We start from the raw sequence: 10,000 nt of genomic DNA, 5'->3' as shown, positions 1-10,000 counted from the left end.
GGACGATTTTTACTATCAATCAATGTCAACATTCTGATTTATCATTTTTCCTATGTCAACAATCTAACTACACTACTGACTAACAGAAACTCATCAAAACCTCCCATATCTACGGTTGAAACACTCAAATCTTTTCAAGTGATCAGGGCAATCGCGACCAGTGATTTAGACCACCGACCACAACCAAAGGGTCTTCCCAAAGTTAAAAATACTATCCAATCAGAGCGAGTTGGCGGCATAAAAACACTATCCAATCAGAGCGAGTTGACGGCCTGGCGGCCATTGTTGTCATTCTGTCGCTAGCCGCAAGTTACTTTTGACTTGTTTTATGATCTGATGTGTAAATGCGTCTAGTGGCACTGCAGCATGTACACATTTAGCCACGATAGCAAAAGTGCGAAAAAGAAGAGAAAAAAACAATGACCGCTTCTTCCGTGTATGCTTCATGAGCCTTAATTTTCCTTAAACTGTCGCCAACGGCCATACCACGTTGAAAACACCGGTTCTCGTCCGATCACCGAAGTTAAGCAACGTCGGGCCCGGTTAGTACTTGGATGGGTGACCGCCTGGGAACACCGGGTGCTGTTGGCATTCTTTTTTAGGTCTTTTTTTCCCCAAACTTTCTTTTACTCTCCCGGACTCAGCCCTTTTCTCTTTCTTTTCCTACATTATCTCTCTCCTTCATCTTCCTTTTCTTTTTTCAAGTCATTCATTTCTACCTGCCGTCATTGTGTACATCAGTTAGCTGTTCACTGTCATATCTCACCTGCACATTTTCTTTTCCCCAATTGTTGCTTTTTTCTTTAAATCGACGTACACTGTGCCTTGTGGTCATTGTACACGCACACTCACTTCATCATCAATCTTTTTAGTAATTAATCCGTTGATTATTTATTCATTTTCATCAGTTATCAATAAAGCCTTTTTCTCTCTCAGTAGAATACGAGAACAGGAAGAAAAAGAAATGAAGTTGTTGCTTCGTTTGTAGTGGAATTGTTTCAGAGAGAGAGAGAGAGAGAGAGAATAATTCTGAAAGGAGAGGAAATGAAAAGCTGAGGGTGAATTCGAAGACGTATCAAGGAAGGCCAGATTAGATTCTGCGTGGCATGGGTAACCTCACATACTTCATACTGTCTGTGAAAGAGAAACGTATGATGGAACAGTAAATCAGCAAAGTTCCTCATTTTCTCTTTTGCCAGTATAGTACATATTAGTCATTGACTAGTATACAGATGCAGCGGATATATCAGTTGGGTCTAGTGGAATGGGTGTTTGCGTGTCTGTATGAGTGGCTGTCTTTTTCTTCGTGTGTGCGTGTGTACAGACAACAGTAGAATATGTGGACTGAAGCGATGTGAGAAGATGTTAGTGACACCGTTCATCAGTCATATTTTAATCAGTGTTTATTTCATCAGTCTATTTAGTCTCTATGCTTCATCTTCCTTAATTTTCCTTCAACTGTCGCCAACGGCCATACCACGTTGAAAACACCGGTTCTCGTCCGATCACCGAAGTTAAGCAACGTCGGGCCCGGTTAGTACTTGGATGGGTGACCGCCTGGGAACACCGGGTGCTGTTGGCATTCTTTTTTTCTTTCTTTTTTTTCCCCCAACTTTCTTTTTCTCTCTTGGACTCGGTCTGCCCTTTTCTCTTTCTTTTCCTACATTCTCTCTCTCCTTCATCTTCCTTTTCTTTTTTTCAAGTCATTCATTTCTACCTGCCGTCATTGTGTACATCATTTAGCTGTTCACTGTCATATCTCACCTGCACATTTTCTTTTCCCCAATTGTTGCTTTTTTCTTTAAATCGACGTACACTGTGCACTGTGGTCATTGTACACGCACACTCACTTCATCAATCTTTTTATTAATTAATCCGTTGATTATTTATTCATTTTCATCAGTTATCAATAAAGCCTTTTTCTCTCTCAGTGGAATACGAGAACAGTAAGAAAAAGAAATGAAGTTGTTGCTTCGTTTGTAGTGGAATTGTTATAAAGAGAGAGAGAGAGAGAGAGAGAGAGAGAGAGAGAGAGAGAGAGAGAATAACTAGTTCTGAAAGGAGAGGAAATGAAAAGCTGAGGGTGAATTCGAAGACGTATCAAGGAAGGCCAAATTAGATTCTGCGTGGCATGGGTAACCTGACAAACTTCATACTGTCTCTGAAAGAGAAACGTATGATGGAACAGTAATTCAGCAAAGTTCCACATTTTCTCTTTCAGTTTGCCAGTATACAGTACATATTAGTCACTGAATAATATACAAACTATTGCAGCAGATATATCACTTGGGTCTAGTGGAATGGGTGTTTTCGTAGACGTATGAGTAGCTGTCTTTTTCTCCGTGTGTGCGTGTGTACAGACAACAGTAGAATATGTGGACTGAAGTGATGTGAGAAGATGTTAGTGACACCGTTCATCAGTCATATTTTAATCAGTGTTTATTTCATCAGTCTATTTACTTGGGAAATAGGCGATTGCTGCCGTGCGACGTTTGAGTGTAAGCTTGATAGTCCTTCAATTTTTCTGCATTGATGCTAACTCCCGGACTCTGCCATTTCTCTTTCTTTTCCTAGATTTTCTCTCTCGTTCATTTTTCTTGGCTTTTTTGTGGTCATTCATTTCTACTGACGTGCCATCACTGTGTAAATCAGCCGGTTAGCTATTGTCGGCATATCTGACTGGAGTGCACAGTTTCTTTTCCTTCTTTCCGGCTTTTTTTCTTTCAAGTCCACGTATGTTGTTCGTTGTGGTCATTATCTATGCACACTGCCTTCGTCAATCTTTTTCCTGTTGATTAATCAATTTATTAATTAGTTTCGTAATAATCAATACTGACTAGTAATAATAATAGTAGGCAGTTCATACAGCGCTGAATCTTGTGCAGAGACAAATCAAAGCGCTTTCACACCAGTCATTCACTGGCACGCATGCATAAGTCTAAGACTGGAGAAACTGAAGACAAGGAACTTGGGAGGCCCGGGAGGGAGGCTATCTTGGGAAGAGGTGGGTTTTAAGGCCAGACTTGAAAGAGCTGGGTGTGGAGACCTGATGAAGTGAACTGAGAGGAAGTTCATTCCAAATAGTGTAATGTCCAGAGACACAGAAAGGACGGCCGCCAACAGTGGAGTGTTTGGATATGTGTATGCGTAAAAAGAGCGGATCGGAAGCCGACCGTATAGAGCGAGGAGGAGTGTAGAGGTGAAGGCAGCCACAGAGATCAGTAGGAAGGGTCGGCAGATTTGTGAAAACACTTCGCATAACATAGAGTGCTGATCTTTCACTTTATTCTGTGTGAGACGAAGCCAATGGACATGTTGTCAAGGACAACGCCGAGGTCATCAGTTAACTGCCAAGCCTTTTTCTCTCTCTCCGCAAAACGAGAATATGAAGAATAATGGGGGAGGTGATGGTGGCTGGAGGACAGCAGCACCTCAGGGGGAAAGACTGCTACGAAAGTACGATGATATCGTGTGAAGAGTTATGTCTCTTGGACTTGCTGGGCCACTCGACCTCATGGTTTCGAGAATGTTTGGTCTCTTCGATAGGATGTTTGTCTGTGTGTCTGAATTGCTGATTGTGTGCTTGACTGTTTGTATGTCTGTCAGTCTGACTAGATGTCTGTCTGTCTTTGAAATTTGACTATGGCGGTTTGAGCCGGCGTTTGCAGGGACCGACATGAGAGGGAAAGAAACGAAGATAAGCTAAACTGTGAGTGCAGAGATTGGTGAAGATTTTGACTTGTTTTATGATCTGATGTGTAAATGCGTCTAGTGGCACTGCAGCATGTACACATTTAGCCACGATAGCAAAAGTGCGAAAAAGAAGAGAAAAAAACAATGACCGCTTCTTCCGTGTATGCTTCATGAGCCTTAATTTTCCTTAAACTGTCGCCAACGGCCATACCACGTTGAAAACACCGGTTCTCGTCCGATCACCGAAGTTAAGCAACGTCGGGCCCGGTTAGTACTTGGATGGGTGACCGCCTGGGAACACCGGGTGCTGTTGGCATTCTTTTTTAGGTCTTTTTTTCCCCAAACTTTCTTTTACTCTCCCGGACTCAGCCCTTTTCTCTTTCTTTTCCTACATTCTCTCTCTCCTTCATCTTCCTTTTCTTTTTTCAAGTCATTCATTTCTACCTGCCGTCATTGTGTACATCAGTTAGCTGTTCACTGTCATATCTCACCTGCACATTTTCTTTTCCCCAATTGTTGCTTTTTTCTTTAAATCGACGTACACTGTGCCTTGTGGTCATTGTACACGCACACTCACTTCATCATCAATCTTTTTAGTAATTAATCCGTTGATTATTTATTCATTTTCATCAGTTATCAATAAAGCCTTTTTCTCTCTCAGTAGAATACGAGAACAGGAAGAAAAAGAAATGAAGTTGTTGCTTCGTTTGTAGTGGAATTGTTTCAGAGAGAGAGAGAGAGAGAGAGAGAATAATTCTGAAAGGAGAGGAAATGAAAAGCTGAGGGTGAATTCGAAGACGTATCAAGGAAGGCCAGATTAGATTCTGCGTGGCATGGGTAACCTCACATACTTCATACTGTCTGTGAAAGAGAAACGTATGATGGAACAGTAAATCAGCAAAGTTCCTCATTTTCTCTTTTGCCAGTATAGTACATATTAGTCATTGACTAGTGTACAGATGCAGCGGATATATCAGTTGGGTCTAGTGGAATGGGTGTTTGCGTGTCTGTATGAGTGGCTGTCTTTTTCTTCGTGTGTGCGTGTGTACAGACAACAGTAGAATATGTGGACTGAAGCGATGTGAGAAGATGTTAGTGACACCGTTCATCAGTCATATTTTAATCAGTGTTTATTTCATCAGTCTATTTAGTCTCTATGCTTCATCTTCCTTAATTTTCCTTCAACTGTCGCCAACGGCCATACCACGTTGAAAACACCGGTTCTCGTCCGATCACCGAAGTTAAGCAACGTCGGGCCCGGTTAGTACTTGGATGGGTGACCGCCTGGGAACACCGGGTGCTGTTGGCATTCTTTTTTTCTTTCTTTTTTTTCCCCCAACTTTCTTTTTCTCTCTTGGACTCGGTCTGCCCTTTTCTCTTTCTTTTCCTACATTCTCTCTCTCCATCTTCCTTTTCTTTTTTTCAAGTCATTCATTTCTACCTGCCGTCATTGTGTACATCATTTAGCTGTTCACTGTCATATCTCACCTGCACATTTTCTTTTCCCCAATTGTTGCTTTTTTCTTTAAATCGACGTACACTGTGCACTGTGGTCATTGTACACGCACACTCACTTCATCAATCTTTTTATTAATTAATCCGTTGATTATTTATTCATTTTCATCAGTTATCAATAAAGCCTTTTTCTCTCTCAGTGGAATACGAGAACAGTAAGAACAAGAAATGAAGTTGTTGCTTCGTTTGTAGTGGAATTGTTATAAAGAGAGAGAGAGAGAGAGAGAGAGAGAGAGAGAGAGAGAGAGAGAGAGAGAGAGAGAATAACTAGTTCTGAAAGGAGAGGAAATGAAAAGCTGAGGGTGAATTCGATGACGTATCAAGGAAGGCCAAATTAGATTCTGCGTGGCATGGGTAACCTGACAAACTTCATACTGTCTCTGAAAGAGAAACGTATGATGGAACAGTAATTCAGCAAAGTTCCTCATTTTCTCTTTCAGTTTGCCAGTATACAGTACATATTAGTCACTGAATAATATACAAACTATTGCAGCAGATATATCAGTTGGGTCTAGTGGAATGGGTGTTTTCGTAGACGTATGAGTAGCTGTCTTTTTCTCCGTGTGTGCGTGTGTACAGACAACAGTAGAATATGTGGACTGAAGTGATGTGAGAAGATGTTAGTGACACCGTTCATCAGTCATATTTTAATCAGTGTTTATTTCATCAGTCTATTTACTTGGGAAATAGGCGATTGCTGCCGTGCGACGTTTGAGTGTAAGCTTGATAGTCCTTCAATTTTTCTGCATTGATGCTAACTCCCGGACTCTGCCATTTCTCTTTCTTTTCCTAGATTTTCTCTCTCGTTCATTTTTCTTGGCTTTTTTGTGGTCATTCATTTCTACTGACGTGCCATCACTGTGTAAATCAGCCGGTTAGCTATTGTCGGCATATCTGACTGGAGTGCACAGTTTCTTTTCCTTCTTTCCGGCTTTTTTTCTTTCAAGTCCACGTATGTTGTTCGTTGTGGTCATTATCTATGCACACTGCCTTCGTCAATCTTTTTCCTGTTGATTAATCAATTTATTAATTAGTTTCGTAATAATCAATACTGACTAGTAATAATAATAGTAGGCAGTTCATACAGCGCTGAATCTTGTGCAGAGACAAATCAAAGCGCTTTCACACCAGTCATTCACTGGCACGCATGCATAAGTCTAAGACTGGAGAAACTGAAGACAAGGAACTTGGGAGGCCCGGGAGGGAGGCTATCTTGGGAAGAGGTGGGTTTTAAGGCCAGACTTGAAAGAGCTGGGTGTGGAGACCTGATGAAGTGAACTGAGAGGAAGTTCATTCAAAATAGTGTAATGTCCAGAGACACAGAAAGGACGGCCGCCAACAGTGGAGTGTTTGGATATGTGTATGCGTAAAAAAAGCGGATCGGAAGCCGACCGTATAGAGCGAGGAGGAGTGTAGAGGTGAAGGCAGCCACAGAGATCAGTAGGAAGGGTCGGCAGATTTGTGAAAACACTTCGTATAACATAGAGTGCTGATCTTTCACTTTATTCTGTGTGAGACAGGAAGCCAATGGACATGTTGTCAAGGACAACGCCGAGGTCATCAGTTAACTGTCAAGCCTTTTTCTCTCTCTCCGCAAAACGAGAATATGAAGAATAATGGGGGAGGTGATGGTGGCTGGAGGACAGCAGCACCTCAGGGGGAAAGACTGCTACGAAAGTACGATTATATCGTGTGAAGAGTTATGTCTCTTGGACTTGCTGGGCCACTCGACCTCATGGTTTCGAGAATGTTTGGTCTCTTCGATAGGATGTTTGTCTGTGTGTCTGAATTGCTGATTGTGTGCTTGACTGTTTGTATGTCTGTCAGTCTGACTAGATGTCTGTCTGTCTTTGAAATTTGACTATGGCGGTTTGAGCCGGCGTTTGCAGGGACCGACATGAGAGGGAAAGAAACGAAGATAAGCTAAACTGTGAGTGCAGAGATTGGTGAAGATTTTGACTTGTTTTATGATCTGATGTGTAAATGCGTCTAGTGGCACTGCAGCATGTACACATTTAGCCACGATAGCAAAAGTGCGAAAAAGAAGAGAAAAAAACAATGACCGCTTCTTCCGTGTATGCTTCATGAGCCTTAATTTTCCTTAAACTGTCGCCAACGGCCATACCACGTTGAAAACACCGGTTCTCGTCCGATCACCGAAGTTAAGCAACGTCGGGCCCGGTTAGTACTTGGATGGGTGACCGCCTGGGAACACCGGGTGCTGTTGGCATTCTTTTTTAGGTCTTTTTTTCCCCAAACTTTCTTTTACTCTCCCGGACTCAGCCCTTTTCTCTTTCTTTTCCTACATTCTCTCTCTCCTTCATCTTCCTTTTCTTTTTTCAAGTCATTCATTTCTACCTGCCGTCATTGTGTACATCAGTTAGCTGTTCACTGTCATATCTCACCTGCACATTTTCTTTTCATTGTTGCTTTTTTCTTTAAATCGACGTACACTGTGCCTTGTGGTCATTGTACACACACACTCACTTCATCATCAATCTTTTTAGTAATTAATCCGTTGATTATTTATTCATTTTCATCAGTTATCAATAAAGCCTTTTTCTCTCTCAATAGAATACGAGAACAGGAAGAAAAAGAAATGAAGTTGTTGCTTCGTTTGTAGTGGAATTGTTTCAGAGAGAGAGAGAGAGAATAATTCTGAAAGGAGAGGAAATGAAAAGCTGAGGGTGAATTCGAAGACGTATCAAGGAAGGCCAGATTAGATTCTGCGTGGCATGGGTAACCTCACATACTTCATACTGTCTGTGAAAGAGAAACGTATGATGGAACAGTAAATCAGCAAAGTTCCTCATTTTCTCTTTTGCCAGTATAGTACATATTAGTCATTGACTAGTATACAAATGCAGCGGATATATCAGTTGGGTCAAGTGGAATGGGTGTTTGCGTGTCTGTATGAGTGGCTGTCTTTTTCTCGGTGTGTGCGTGTGTACAGACAACAGTAGAATATGTGGACTGAAGCGATGTGAGAAGATGTTAGTGACACCGTTCATCAGTCATATTTTAATCAGTGTTTATTTCATCAGTCTATTTAGTCTCTATGCTTCATCTTCCTTAATTTTCCTTCAACTGTCGCCAACGGCCATACCACGTTGAAAACACCGGTTTTCGTCCGATCACCGAAGTTAAGCAACGTCGGGCCCGGTTAGTACTTGGATGGGTGACCGCCTGGGAACACCGGGTGCTGTTGGCATTCTTTCTTCTTTTTTTCTTTCTTTTTTTTTCCCCAACTTTCTTTTTCTCTCCCGGACTCAGTCTGCCCTTTTCTCTTTCTTTTCCTACATTATCTCTCTCCTTAATCTTCCTTTTCTTTTTTTCAAGTCATTCATTTCTACCTGCCGTCATTGTGTACATCAGTTAGCTGTTCACTGTCATATCTCACCTGCACATTTTCTTTTCCCCAATTGTTGCTTTTTTCTTTAAATCGACGTACACTGTGCACTGTGGTCATTGTACACGCACACTCACTTCATCAATCTTTTTATTAATTAATCCGTTGATTATTCATTTTCATCAGTTATCAATAAAGCCTTTTTCTCTCTCAGTAGAATACGAGAACAGGAAGAAAAAGAAATTAAGTTGTTGCTTCGTTTCTAGTGGAATTTATATAAAGAGAGAGAGAGAGAGAGAGAGAGAGAGAGAGAGAGAGAGAATAATTCTGAAAGGAGAGGAAATGAAACGCTGAGGGTGAATTCGGTTTGAGCCGGCGTTAGCAGGGGCCGACATGAGAGGGAAAGAAACAAAGATAAGCTAAACTGTGAGTGCAGAGATTAGTGAAGATTTTGACAACTTGTGTTATGATCTGATTTGTAAATGTGTATAGTGGCACTGCAGCATCTACTAATTTAGCCGCGATAGTAAAAGTGGGAAAAAGTAGAGAAAAAAAATGACCGCTTCTTCAGTGTATGCTTCATGATCCTTAATTTTCCTTCAACTATCGCCAACGGCCATACCACATTGAAAACACCGGTTCTCGTCCGATCACCGAAGTCAAGCAACGTCGGGCCCGGTTAGTACTTGGATGGGTGACCGCCTGGGAACACCGGGTGCTGTTGGCATTTTTTTTTTTTTTCTTCTCCCCAACTTTCTTTTTCTCTCCCGGACTCAGTCTGCCCTTTTCTCTTTCTTTTCCTACATTATCTCTCTTCTTCATCTTCCTTTTCTTTTTTCAAGTCATTCATTTCTACCTGCCGTCATTGTGTACATCAGTTAGCTGTTCACTGTCATATCTCACCTGCACATTTTCTTTTCCTTGTTGCTTTTTTCTTTAAATCGACGTACACTGTGCCTTGTGGTCATTGTACACGCACACTCACTTCATCAATCTTTTTAGTAATTAATCCGTTGATTATTTATTCATTTTCATCAGTTATCCGTGAATAAAGCCTTTTTCTATCTCAGTGGAATACTGACGAGAACAGTAAGAAAAAGAAATGAAGTTGTTGCTTCGTTTGTAGTTAAATTGTTATAAAGAGAGAGAGAGAGAGAGAGAGAGAGAGAGAGAGAGAGAGAGAGAGAATAATTCTGAAAGGAGAGGAAATAAAAGCTGAGGGTGAATTCGAAAACGTATCAAGGAAGACCAAATTAGATTCTGCGTGGCATGGGTAACCTGACATACTTCACACTAAGAGAAACGTATGATGGAACAGTAATTGAGCAAAGTTCCTCATTTTCTCTTTCAGTTTGCCAGTATACAGTACATATTAGTCACTGAATAATATACAAACTATTGCAGCAGATATATCAGTTGGGTCTAGTGGAATGGGTGTTTGCG

General features: G+C 41.3%; 7 non-coding genes across 7 annotated transcripts; all 7 read left to right on the top strand.

Moving 5' to 3' along the window:
- The first annotated feature begins 472 nt into the window (after window positions 1-472).
- Window positions 473-591, top strand: LOC143286208 (5S ribosomal RNA). Its single transcript, XR_013055771.1, has one exon. It is a non-coding gene; the product is annotated as a 5S ribosomal RNA (ribosomal RNA).
- An 872-nt stretch (window positions 592-1,463) lies between these two features.
- Window positions 1,464-1,582, top strand: LOC143286199 (5S ribosomal RNA). Its single transcript, XR_013055764.1, has one exon. It is a non-coding gene; the product is annotated as a 5S ribosomal RNA (ribosomal RNA).
- A 2,308-nt stretch (window positions 1,583-3,890) lies between these two features.
- On the top strand, window positions 3,891-4,009 carry LOC143286251 (5S ribosomal RNA). Its single transcript, XR_013055813.1, has one exon. It is a non-coding gene; the product is annotated as a 5S ribosomal RNA (ribosomal RNA).
- Window positions 4,010-4,883: 874 nt separating this feature from the next.
- Window positions 4,884-5,002, top strand: LOC143286240 (5S ribosomal RNA). The gene has a single exon (XR_013055802.1). It is a non-coding gene; the product is annotated as a 5S ribosomal RNA (ribosomal RNA).
- Window positions 5,003-7,319: 2,317 nt separating this feature from the next.
- On the top strand, window positions 7,320-7,438 carry LOC143286229 (5S ribosomal RNA). Its single transcript, XR_013055791.1, has one exon. It is a non-coding gene; the product is annotated as a 5S ribosomal RNA (ribosomal RNA).
- An 862-nt stretch (window positions 7,439-8,300) lies between these two features.
- On the top strand, window positions 8,301-8,419 carry LOC143286241 (5S ribosomal RNA). The gene has a single exon (XR_013055803.1). It is a non-coding gene; the product is annotated as a 5S ribosomal RNA (ribosomal RNA).
- A 746-nt stretch (window positions 8,420-9,165) lies between these two features.
- On the top strand, window positions 9,166-9,284 carry LOC143286243 (5S ribosomal RNA). The gene has a single exon (XR_013055805.1). It is a non-coding gene; the product is annotated as a 5S ribosomal RNA (ribosomal RNA).
- Window positions 9,285-10,000: the final 716 nt, after the last annotated feature.

This window comes from Babylonia areolata, chromosome 9 (genome assembly GCF_041734735.1).
Source record: "Babylonia areolata isolate BAREFJ2019XMU chromosome 9, ASM4173473v1, whole genome shotgun sequence".
NCBI classification, from domain to species: domain Eukaryota; kingdom Metazoa; phylum Mollusca; class Gastropoda; order Neogastropoda; family Buccinidae; genus Babylonia; species Babylonia areolata.
The sequence above is the reverse complement of the archived record's forward strand: the minus strand, read 5'-3'. Positions and strand labels throughout refer to the sequence as shown.